Here is a 12,841-nt window from a genome sequence, read left to right on the forward strand (position 1 = left end):
GCATCAAATGTGTCTCATTATACAATAACTTTGACACATCGTAAGTGAATATCTACACTCCATTGTATGCTGAGATTCTGCCGTTACTACCACCGCTACGAAAGAACACAATGCTGCAACTCCAGCCAAAGAGTCTTTAGATTTGAATATGACTAGAAATGGCCAGGACCATGGCCCTCCCCGTCACCACTGGGGGGATTTCCATACACTTCATGTTGTGGGGACAGGAAGTGAGGGAAAATCCCTCCAATAGAGACAGAGACAGCAAACAACGTTGTTAGTAGAGTATTGTACCATCATCTCCTGAGGACACCTGTCTCTAATATTCCTGGTGTAATAGGGATAAAAAAACAGTAGTCTGCATATACCATACCCCTGGAGTCCCTCTAGAGCAGCCTTTCTCAACCTTTTTTCCCCCAGAGGAACCCCTAAAATACTTTTCAGGTCTCGAAGAACCCCTGGTTTGACCAATTCATTGGGGGTCAATGGGAAAAATGTCCCCCATGGTTCTGGTGAAAGGGAAGCATGCCCTTCTTCCAGTGGTGGTCAGAATGCCACCTTTACAGATAGCTAAGATCATTGGTGTCATGCTGCTGATCCTGCTAAGTGGTGTTGGCCCTGGAACTATGACCCCTAAATGTTGCATTCAGGAGAGTGTGTAGCCCACGCTGCCCGTGAAATAGTTTCACATTGAGCAGATAGTGAGGCTTGTCAGAGCCGTTAAGTGTGTGAAACTGTCAGGTAATGTAACTGCTTGCAGAGAGAAAGACCAACTGTCACAACTCAGCGGTGATGTGGGTGGATGGGCGGGACCGAACAACTATCAAACAGCAGCCAATGGGATGGGTTCTGGGCAGGCCGCTACATTTATGTGGCCCCGCCCCCTTTCTTAAGCAGTCCAATAATTGGCTGGTGTTTGATAGCTGCTCGGTCCCGCCCATCCCTGACATAGTGGCTGAGTGAGATGTAACGGCTGGTATTTCTCCCTGCAAGCAGTTACATTACATGACAGTTCACACACAGAGCCTCACAATCTGCTGCATATGAAACTGCCCCTCTACCCTGTCAGTGCCGATCAGTGCCCATAAGTGCTGCCAATCAGTGCTGCCAATCAGTGCCCATCAGTGCTGACAATCAGTGCCCATCAGTGCTGACAATCAGTGCCCATCAGTGCTGACAATCAATGCCCATCAGTGCTGCCTATCAGTGCCACCTATCAGTGCCCATCAGTGCTACCAATTAGTGCTAATCAACACTGCCAATCAGTGCAGCCTATTAGTGCCCATCAGCCTGCTTCTCTTCCTCTCTCTTCCGCAGGCATTCAGTGGCTGCAGGAGGAAAATGGAGTGGATCGGTTCCTCTATATGCTCACCTGCCGCCCCCGTTATCCAGCTTCCTCTTCTTTCTTCTGCCCCCCAGGCCCCTGTGTGCTCCCCCCACCCCGTAGCTCTGCCATCTTCCCCTGTCCTGCTGCCTGAGGCAGGGAAGGGTCAGGATGGAGAGCGGGGAAGGGGCTGGTAAATATGTCATATACCGGCACCTTCCTTTTCTTAATGGACAGAGTCAGTGATCAATAGTGATCACCGACTCTGTCCATTCTTTACTGAAACAGTAAACTATGTTTACTATGTTTCAGTTTGTGAATGAACAGGCAGCTCTGTACAGAGCTATTCCTGTTCATTCATTCTGTGCAGCCAGGACTACAGAGATGAAGATTGAGGGCTGTGTTTTGAATCACCCTTCTCCGTCTCAAAGGTGGACATCAGAGGTCTGTTTAGAACCCTAATATTTCACCAAAACCCCTCAATGGGGCTCCTAAAAAAATTGAAAAAAAAGAATGAAAAAAGTTAATTAAAATAAATAAAATGTTTAAAAGTAATACAAAAAAAAACTTAGTGACACCAGTGGCAGAGCTACTAGGGTTGCAAGTGGACTTGCGGCCGGGCTCTGGAGTTCAGCAACTGGGCTCGGAAGGAAGGGCCCCAGGCATGGAGGGAAGGGTCTTGGTCGGGGGTCAGGGGGACCTTCATGGTTTCTTGCACCTGGGCCCTGAACGATCTAGTTACACCTCTGGCCCAAAGAGTTTACCGCTCCCTGAGGGTACGCTTTGTTACATCTGTATGACCAGCTGAAGACTTTAATTGGTGATTTCTCTGGATTGGCTCTCTGTGACGCAAGACACAAAAGCAATTTTCTCTGTGTTTCTTTTTGTCTGTGTTCAGAGAGTTATTTAAATATGTTCTGTTTGTTGGTGGGGGATGGGTGATTTGGCTCTGTGCAGCTTTATTAGCCGTAGAACTTCAGTATGATGATGAGGTGACGAGGGAATTACAAAATGTGTTATCAGCAGGAAATAAAGTCTTTAACTTTTCAGCTTGGCATTGCATCTTTCTTGCTCAAACACTTCAAAACCATTTTCACATTCTCCGGTACGGGCGGTTCTTTAACATAAATGAAAACCAGTCTATGCCAGGACTTGGCTCACAGAAGAGCGCCCAGTGAAGAAGACAAGACAGAAAGGCCAATAAATATGAAATGCTCATCATTCCTTCAAGGAAAACATCTGGAAGGGTGAAATGAACAAGGGTTGGATCGCCATCTGGAAGGGCAGTAATGTCTACATTTATGATTTGCTCTCTGACCTTTGAAGAGCTTGGGTAGGTCTTTTGGGGTAAAAGTCTAAAAATGCAGTAAAAGAAAGAGAGTGCCTGTCAGTTGTTGACATTCCAGATAAAAGGTTATTTGTCTTTTTGTTCCTATATAAATTAGTGGCACACATCCGGACTGGTTAGACCTCCTTTTCAAGGGCAGCTAATTCCTCTTTTTAGTTTTTCTATGGTAGCATTGTCTAGCTCATGGGTTGCACTCGGATTTACCTTTTTGCTGATCCTAATTGTCCTAAAGTCTGCCTGACCTCTTTGTGACCCGTGACCCATGGCCAAACACATCCAACTAGACCATTTCATGGTGTAGTGTCCTACTCTAGTTAAGCCCTAGGTTAAATCTATTTCTTGGCTTCACTGTAGTGAGTGGAGCAGTAATTGATTGTTTTGGTCTCTTCAGGGTTTCCTGAGCCAAGGGTTTGATTCCTCCCACCTGCCTCTGAAAGAAGTTTCTAGAGCATAGAGCTGAGAGATTCAAGAGCTCAGTGTAAATATTTTCATTTCCCGGCCAGTCCTTGGAAGGAAGTGGCTGGGGAAGAGATAAATGGGAAGCCTTACCAGAGTGTTCTTTCCCTCTAGGGAGGGTTCCGGTTCTCTTGGGCCTGCTGTCCCTGGAGGCTGAGATAGGAATTCACAGTCTGGACCTCAGCAGCTGCTGGGCTGGGGGCCTGGAGAAGACTTGTGACTGATTTTGCTGGAGGGCTCTGTGCTGAAGTCCTAGTCTGGAGAAGGATCTTGTCCTCACCGAGGACCAACCTGTGGATGCTGGGTAGCAGACAGCTCTTGGGGCACTGTGAGTAAAGACCTTGCTGGGGACTACTAGTTGTGTGAGTGCCAAAAGAGAACTAAGTGCCAGAAGTGGCTATATGGACCGCTGCTGTAAGGTCCTAGAAATGCTCATCGTACTCTTTTACCTTCTGGAAAGGCTGCTATTAGAAGATGAGTGAGAAGTTTGTCCTCCCCTTATTGCTATTAATAGTTTTGGAGTATCCTGTGACCCCAAACCCTTCTCCTGTTAAAGTTCTTCAACAATAAATAATAAGAAGACATTCCCTAGACTGAGCCTGAATTGTCATTGTTCATGGGACAGTGATGGTATGACTAACAGCCTCTGTGCTACTTTATGAGTATCTGCCTATTTCTAGCGGCCCCTCCAGGGGTAGGCGCTCCAATGGTAAGGTTAGATTTCTTTGGGCTAAAGATAGTGTAGCATGCAAAGTGTTCCATGGCGCTGAACTGATTAAAGCATTGATGTTAAGTAAGCAATCTGTTTCCTGCTTCTATACCCCAGAGGATCTCCATGGTTTCCTTGGCTTGTAGTGTCAATTGAAGAGCCAACCCACTGCTAAAAGCTCCTGTCAGGGAAGGCTTGCCCATAGTACGGATAACGTTCCCAGGTTCATATGTGTGCGCATGCGCAGGCCAGCAAGTATCCGAACAGTTGTGCACAGGTGTGTGTCCGTGCATGCCTGGGTGCGCACCTGTCACTAATGCTGGCGCCAACCGGCCAATTTAAACAGGGCAGCTGCTCTGGCTCTTTGCTGTTTGATCTACAGCGTTCCATGTACTCTGTTGCCTGTTCCTGTGCTTGACTTCAATTTCCTGACCCGGCTTGCCTCTGACCTTGCTTGAACGCTTGTACCTGGACTCTACTCTTGTCTTCTGTCTTGGCCTGATCTGCCTCACTGTTGCTGACCTCAGCCTGTGTCCTGGCTATTCTTCTGCCTACCCATTTGTGCCTGATCTAACTGTCTGCTACCAACACGGCACATCTGACCATGCTTCCTGCTCATCCAGTCTGCTACTGTGCCTCCCATCCAGTACCTTCCTGCCTGGTTCTTGCCCACCTGTTGGAGACCCTACATCCTGTTGCCTGCCAGCCAAGCACCTGCCAGTCTGCTACCAGCCAGCTCTGGCCCTGCTGCATCTTCCCACTGTCTGCCTGTGTCTTCTGGTTCATCCTGGTGGAGCATCGGCTACCTACCCATGCAAAACTTTCAGACTTATTCCGCCACTTATACCTCACTGTGCTCCCGCAGCCACTGTCTTACTTCCAGTGGTTCCTGAGCTGGAGTTGTAAGAGAGGCCTTCTTCTTCATGTCTATAACCAGGTACGTGACAGGTCCAGATATGACTTTATTCAAGTAAAAGTTAGGGAGACAATCCCAAGAGTAGTCAACACGTTCCATTGGTCCAAAAATGTCTACCTCATCAGGGCTTCTGACTGGAAACAATGTGAATAGATTAGAAGTGAACTGGACCTTTAATGGTACTTCTTCCAGTGTGATTTGACAACCCATGTTGGACTATGACCACTCTATTGAAGCTCCATAATCTGAAACGTAAGTTTCTGAGGTCTCCTGAGCATTAGAGCATGCATACTGCATCCAGGAGACTGCTATAGATAACAAGAGTTTTTTCAGCGGTTATCAAGCTGGAGCTAGTGCCCGTATCTTACAGTTTCATTACTGTAACGCAGACAACGCAATCTTTGTGGCTATCGTCTGGAAAAAGAACTTTTCAGCTGTGCACGCAGGATGCGCAAGGGCCGTTAAACCAATTAGTACATTGTACCATGCAGCCATTGGCTCCCATACCTTTATAACTGGGTTTGAGGTTTAATTGTATCTGATACTGTTTTGGCGCCCATTTTCCTGCAACATTAAAATTCCCTGCTGTGTTTTAATGTTTCTAATCTCCTGTTGATTATTCCTGGGATTTCATCCAAATCAACACTTGAAATTAAAACATTTGCTGTGGTTTCAATCAGGGTCACCATGGAGACAGGGCTAGCCTCTCGCTTCTCAGCAAAAGCGATTTTAATATTGAGAATACGTTATTGTAGAAGCTTGTAAACTCGGACCAACTATCTACTGATTCCTTATTCTTTTCTGTTACAACATTGGACTCCGTTTCAGCTTCATCATGACAAATGTCCGTAGAACATGCGTGATCGTTATTAATCGGTTTCAGCTTCAGGAATTTTATTCTTTTCATGTCGGGTGCAATTTGCTTTCTTAAGGCATGGTTCACGAGTCACTGTTTTAGCCATAATGTTTTAATACATTCTAATGTACACACGGTCGGACATTGATCAGACATTCCGACAACAAAATCCATGGATTTTTTCCGACGAACGTTGGCTCAAACTTGTCTTGCATACACACGGTCACACAAAGTTGTCGGAAAATCCGATCGTTCTGAACGCGGTGACGTAAAACACGTACTTCGGGACTATAAACGGGGCAATAGCCAATAGCTTTCGTCTCTTAATTTATTCTGAGCATGCGTGGCACTTTGTGCGTCGGATTTGTGTACACACGATCGGAATTTCCGACTACAGGTTTTTGTTGTCGGAAAATTTTATAGCCTGCTCTCAAACTTTGTGTGTCGGAAATTCCTATGGAAAATGTGTGATGGTGCCTACACACGGTCAGAATTTCCGACAACAAAAATGAACAAAGCGGATCACTATAGAGTGTGTACTTGCCTCAATCCAAAGCACTGATTGTGGTTCCTTATGTAGCACCCTCTTAGTTAGACTGCTAGACAAATTTAGTTTCTGGCTCCTGTTGTAATTGGAGGAGCAGGCTGAGAGTTTCATTGCTTCCCCCTGCCTCTAGAACAGTGGTTCTCAACTTGGGGGTCGAATGATGATTTGCCAGGGGTCACTGAATCCTGGGCTGTTCCTGAAGCCCACACCGCTCTCCCAGCCTTTTTGCGGCCGCCCAGCACCAGCAGGGCTTTCCGTGGAGCCTGTGGCCACCCACTCAGCCTCTTCACAGTCGCCCACTCAGTTCACGGCATGGCTGGGTGGCAGAGACTAGAGGTGAGCTGACTGGTGAGGAATGTGAAGTGGGAGGGGCTGGAGGAGACCCCATCTCCTCATTTAGGCATAGGTGTCACTGCTACGAGACACCACAAAGTCGGAGACTCAGTGAATAACACTACCTGTGATTAATTGCCATTAAAAGTCCCCACTACAGTTCTCAGATCAGCAGATGACCTTGATCAAGAGCACCTAAGTTGGCTGATCAGAACTCCCCCCAGCACTGCCACTTATCTCAACTTCCCGCCCAGCACTGCCACTCATCTCTTTCCTCCCACCCCCCCACCAAGGAGTTAGAGAAGGAATAAAAATAGAGAGTACATGGAAAGGAGAGGAAAAGAGGGGGAGCAACAAAGAAAAAGAGAGAAAGAATAAGAGAAAGATGGCTAGAGAGAGGGATGGGGAAAAAAACCCCCAAGAAATTAGGATAAAGATAAACGGGAAAGAAAAGAGAACAAAGAAGTAAATCTTAAAATGTACCATAAGGGGATGTAATACTGTACGAGTGGTAGGGACTTGGGGAGCGCTAAATGTCCTGGGTTAGGGGCACAAATTACTTGTCTTGCCTTGGGTGCTGACAACCCATGCTACGAAAATAATTTTACTGTTAGGGGTCCCCACAACTTGGGAAATTTTATCAAGGGGTCACGACACTAGGTTGAGAACCACTGCTCTAGAAGAAGTTTCTGGAACTTAGGGAGGGAGAATTCAAATGACCATCCTTAACAAGAGGCTGCATCTTTGTACTGATCTTGTCCCAGGATTCTTTCAGTAGAGGTTCCTGTCTGTGCTTAAAGATACTTCATGGTTCCCAGCCGTGAACATATAGACCGTTCCAGGCTAGCTGTACCTGTGCTAAAGCTACTTCATGTTCCTCAGCTTTGAACCTATAGACTGTTCCATGGTAGCTATACTTGTGCTAAATCGACTTCATGGTCCCCAGCCATGAACATATGGATCGTTCCAGGCTAGCTGTATCTGTGCTAAAGCTACTTCATAGTCCCCAGCTGTGAACCTATAGACTGTTTCAGGCTAGCTATACCTGTGCCAAAGCTACTTCATGATTCCCAGCCATGAACCTATGGACTATTCCAGTCTAGCCATACCTGTGCTAAAGCTACTTCATGGTCCCCAGCCATGAACTTACGGACTGTTCCAGGCTAGCTGGACCTGTGCTAAAGCTACTTCATGGTCCCCAGCCGTGAACCTTTGGACTATTCCAGGCTAGCCATACCTGTGTTAAAGCTACTTCATGGTCCCCAGCCGTAAACCTATAGACTGTTTAAATCTAGCTGTACCTGTGCTAAAGCTACTTCATGGTCCCCAGCCGTAAACCTTTAGACTGTTCTAGGCTAGCTATACCTATGTTAAAGCTACTTCATGGTCCCCAGCCAAGACCATGTAAAATCTACAGTGGCCACTGTGGGGGAAGCAATACACTTGCAACCACTTTAAGGATACATTCCAACCAAACATATTAAAGAGGGTTCTGCATACTTGTTGCATTGTCGTATTGACATTTACTTTGTTGCAGATGCCCCCCTGGATAAATCCTAATAGTTTTTGTTAACTGTTGACACCCACTGCCTGGAAAAGTTCATCCAGCGCCCATGTCAAAGATGCCAAACTGCTTCCCCCCCCCCCCCCCCCCCATGATGTGTGAACCTAATCATCTTCTGCAACCAGGATCCCACTCCTAGCAGCCACCTAATTTTCTCAGCATCACTGACTGCTCCATATCTGCCAATTAGGTTTTACACGGACCCGGAAGTGCACTGTGATGTTGTGGGACCTGCTGTGTATTTTCTGCCTCTGCTGCTCTCTTTGCATTAATTATTGTATATTTACCCATTAAGGAGTTACTGTGTCCTGGGTTCTCATTCACAGTCTGGGGTCGGGCTCAGAGACTGGTAGCTATGGCAGTAGAGAGGCTCTCACTGACCAGCAGGATAGGTATACAAGCATGTCACCCTTGTGGATGATGCGGACTCACCCGAGGTGCGGGTTCTAAGTAGGGATGAGCTTCGAGTCAAACATCGGGTGTTCGCCCGTTCGCCGAACAGCGAATGCTATGGGGCGTTCGCGACAAATTCGAGCGCCCCACAATGCACTGCAAGACCGCAGTGCATTGCTGTATGATGATTGGCCAAAGCATACACCTGACCTGCATGCTTTGGCCAATCACAGCACGCTCCTCAGCAAAAGCCATAATTGGTCAAAGGCAGGGGGCATGCTTTGGCCAATCATGGCTCAGGGGGGCTAAGTCCACGCCCCACACTATATAAGGCTGCTTACACAGCGCCCGTATAGTGTGTTATATTGGACGGAGATAGAGAGATTGAGCTAGATTAGGCAGGCAGGTTAGTTAGTGGCAGTGTATTTGATATACAGTATACAGTCAGACTAGTATATATATATATATATCTATATATATATCTATATATATAAAATTATTTACACTCTGCATCCAGCGTAAACTCTATATTCAGTCAGTACAGGCAGTGTATTTGATATATATATATATATATATATATATATATATATATATACAGTCTGTATAGTATATACACTGCAGTTCAGAATATATAGTGCACTCAGTATAGTATATATACTGCAGTTTAGAGTATATAGTGCACTCAGTGTAGTATATATAGTGCAGTTTAGAGTATATAGTGCACTCAGTGTAGTATATATATAATACAGTGCAGGGTATATAGTGCAGTGTACAATATATAATATAGTATATTGAAGTGGTTAAGGGGAGCCCTATTACAGAATTAAGAAAAAAACAGCATGGGTTCCCCCCATCCATACCAGGCCCTTTGGGTCTGGTATGGATAAGGGAGGGGGACCCCCCACACCATTTTTTTGAAAATATTTTGCGTGTAGTTCACCATAATATCCATGCCAGACCTGGAGGGCCTGGTATGGACTGGGGGGGGGGGGGGGGGGGATGACGCTGTTTTTTTAAATGACTTTTTATGTATATTACCGGGGATAATTCTCCCGCTCTACAAGACTCTGGTCCGGCCGCACCTGGAGTATGCTGTCCAGTTCTGGGCACCAGTCCTCAGGAAGGATGTACTGGAAATGGAGCGATTACAAAGAAGGGCAACAAAGCTAATAAAGGGTCTGGAGGATCTTAGTTATGAGGAAAGGTTGTGAGCTCTGAACTTATTCTCTCTGGAGAAGAGACGCTTGAGAGGGGATATGATTTCAATTTACAAATACCGGACTGGTGACCTCACAATAGGGAGAAAACTTTTTCACGGAAGGGAGTTTATCAGAAGAAGTAAATTAGTAGATTAGTAAATTAGAAGAAAAGAGGTTTAACCTTAAACTACGTAGAGGGTTCTTTACTGTAAGAGCGGCAAGGATGTGGAATTCCCTTCCACAGGCGGTGGTCTTAGCGGGGAGCATCGATAATTTCAAAAAACTATTAGATAATCACCTGAACGACCGCAACATACAGGGATATACAATGTAATACTGACACATAATCACACACATAGGGTGGACTTGATGGACTTGTGTCTTTTTTCATCCTCACCTACTATGTAACTATGTAATACATTACAGGCGTGAGTAATTTTAAATGACTTTTTTTCCTTTAGAAATATCATTTTGCTGTGGTACTTTTCTAAACACGGCAAACATGCGCTACTTTACAGACTATAGACACCCCCAGGCACGATATTTAAAGGAATATTACATTTTTATTGTTTCACTTTTTCTTGAATCACTGCTCCTGAAAAAAACGGCCGTTTCCTTTTTTTTTGCATTGATATATGTCCCCTGGGGCAGGACCCAGGTCCCCAAACCCTTTTTTGGCAATAACTTGCATATAAGCCTTTAAAATGAGCACTTTTGATTTTTCACGTCGTGTCCCATAGACTTTAACGGTGTTCGCACAAATTTTTTGTCTGTTCGCAAGTTCTGGTGCGAACCGAACCAGGGGGTTGTTCGGCTCATCCCTAGTTCTAAGTACTAGCTGGTATTTATCACTGACCTTGTATTCACCTCCTGATGGTGGGGATGGGTTTTGCTATGTGTTAGTACCAGGATCAGTGGTGGCCGGTGCCAGTGTTAATTTAGTCGACTAAAACGACTAAAACATTTTAGTCAACTAAAATGACTAAAACATTTTAGTCGACTAAATGAATACTATTTTAGTCGACTAAAATACGACTAAAACTAAAACAATTGAGATGACTAAAATACGACTAAATCTAAAAGCCATTTTAGTCAAAAGACTAAAATGAGACTTAAACTAAAATGCCATTTTAATCAAAAGACTATGACTAAAAATAAATTGCAATTACTGAAATGTACTGGGGATTTTAGTCGACTAAATACGACTAAAACTAAAACAATTGCAGAAGACTAAAATGGGACTAAAACTAAGATGCCATTTTAGTTCTAAGACTAAAATTAACACTGGCCGGTGCTCAATATTTGGGGGGGGCAGCAAACTAATAACATGCCCCCGGGGAGAGGGACGGGAATGTGGCGATCGACCCATCCCCCCCACGGGAGACGGACGGGAAGGCGGCAATAAGAGGCCTTACCTTAGGAGGCAGGGGGAAGGAAGAGTCAGGCTGTTGCACCTCCTACCAGCCGAACGGGAAGTGTGTCCTGGTCCTAAGACTCCCTGACCAATCAAGTCTCTGGAACTGCTTCCTGATTGGCCAGGAGGAGAATCAGGAAGACAATAGCTAAATTGCTATCGTCACGCAAGTGGGTGGGCTCGGGGCACAGTGCCCACCGTTTTTTGAAGCCAATTGGAGCCTCATACTCTACTCATGTGCTTAAAAAAAAAAACCCCATTGGAATCCATGCGTCCGGCAACCTGCATATAGATTGGGGGCCGTACACATGGATTAGGGGGGCGGTGCTCCTGTGCCCCATATAGACAAGCCACCACTGACCAGGTATCGGTCCTCAGGATCACCCCACCAGAAGCTGAGCAAGCCGGGGTCCAGGAGCCAATATAGCAGGTAGGGATCAAGCAGAAGCATAGTCAGTAAACAAGCCAAAAACAAGCCAAAGGTCAGTAACAAGTGGTGCAGGTTGGGATCAAGTACTCGAAGAACAAGCCAAAAGTCGGCACCAAGTGATAGTGGAGATCCGAATGGCAGCAGGAATGACAAGAGCGAGATATCGGCTGGAGAGAGCACAATAATCTGGCAAACAGGAAGTGCAAAGGCATGGGTTAAATAGGAAGTTCATGGGAGGAGCAAAGAGTTCAAGGTTCAAGAGAAACAAGGTTCAAGGCAAGATTGTTCAAGGTATGGTCCAGGGAGCTGTCCAGCACCTTAGGTGGCTTAGCAATAAGAGACATCACCAGACACAGCAGAGTATTAATTGTTCAAGAAATACGTAAAAGAATGGCAATTAAGTTATAGGTTGGTGACAACAAATGGGACAGAGCATGGTACCTAGACCCTATACTAGAGGTAATCCTGCCCAAAGGTAGTAGTACCACATAAAATAGGACAGCAGTTTATATTAAACCCCTTTCTCTGCTGGCCAGCACGTTTGGGCCCAAATCTCAACAAAATTAAGTCCATGCATTCATTGCATGCAAGGTTGTGTTTATGTGAATATTTCTGGAAAGGGGATCCATAGCTTTCCTCCACTTGTTAAAGGGGCCAGTTACTCAGAAAAAATTAAGAACCTATACGTTAGTGCTACATTACTTTTAAATACCTTAAACATTGCAATTTAATTACAGTACTTGGCATGATGACCATATCAAGTACAACTAAAAGGGTATCCCATAAGTGTGCATAACCATGAACTATAACTAACTGTAAATTACATCCTAATAATAATCCATCCCCTACCTAAACCTCTAATTCCTAAAACGATATATTAAACCCAAAGGAAAACATTTATTATATTCCAGTTCACCAATTTTTAGATGTGGTGGCTTCTATTTGTTTTCTTTTTTTAGGCTTTCTTTCTTCTACTTTCATCGGGTGATCCTGTTTTTCAATAGCACAAGCTGTCCTGCAGATGCAGTAGTTGCAGGGATGAGACAAACCATTTACCACTGACAAGGGTGCTTACAATGACCAGCTTTTATTTATTTATGTAAAATGTTTATCCCAAAGTGAAGAATAAAAACAGTAATGCTGCGTACACACAAGTGGACTTTACGGCATACTTGGTTCGGCGGACCGGAGTCTGTCGAACAATTCGATCGTGTGTGGGCTCCAGCGGACTTTTTTTCCCCAAAAGTTCGACGGACCTAGAAATGAAACATGTTTCAAATCTTTTCGACGGACTCGAGTCCGGGCGAAAAGTCCGCTCGTCTGTATGCTAGTCCGACGGACAAAAAACGAAG

Source organism: Aquarana catesbeiana, linkage group LG10, assembly GCF_042186555.1.
Source record: "Aquarana catesbeiana isolate 2022-GZ linkage group LG10, ASM4218655v1, whole genome shotgun sequence".
In the NCBI taxonomy this organism is placed as follows: Eukaryota; Metazoa; Chordata; class Amphibia; order Anura; family Ranidae; genus Aquarana; species Aquarana catesbeiana.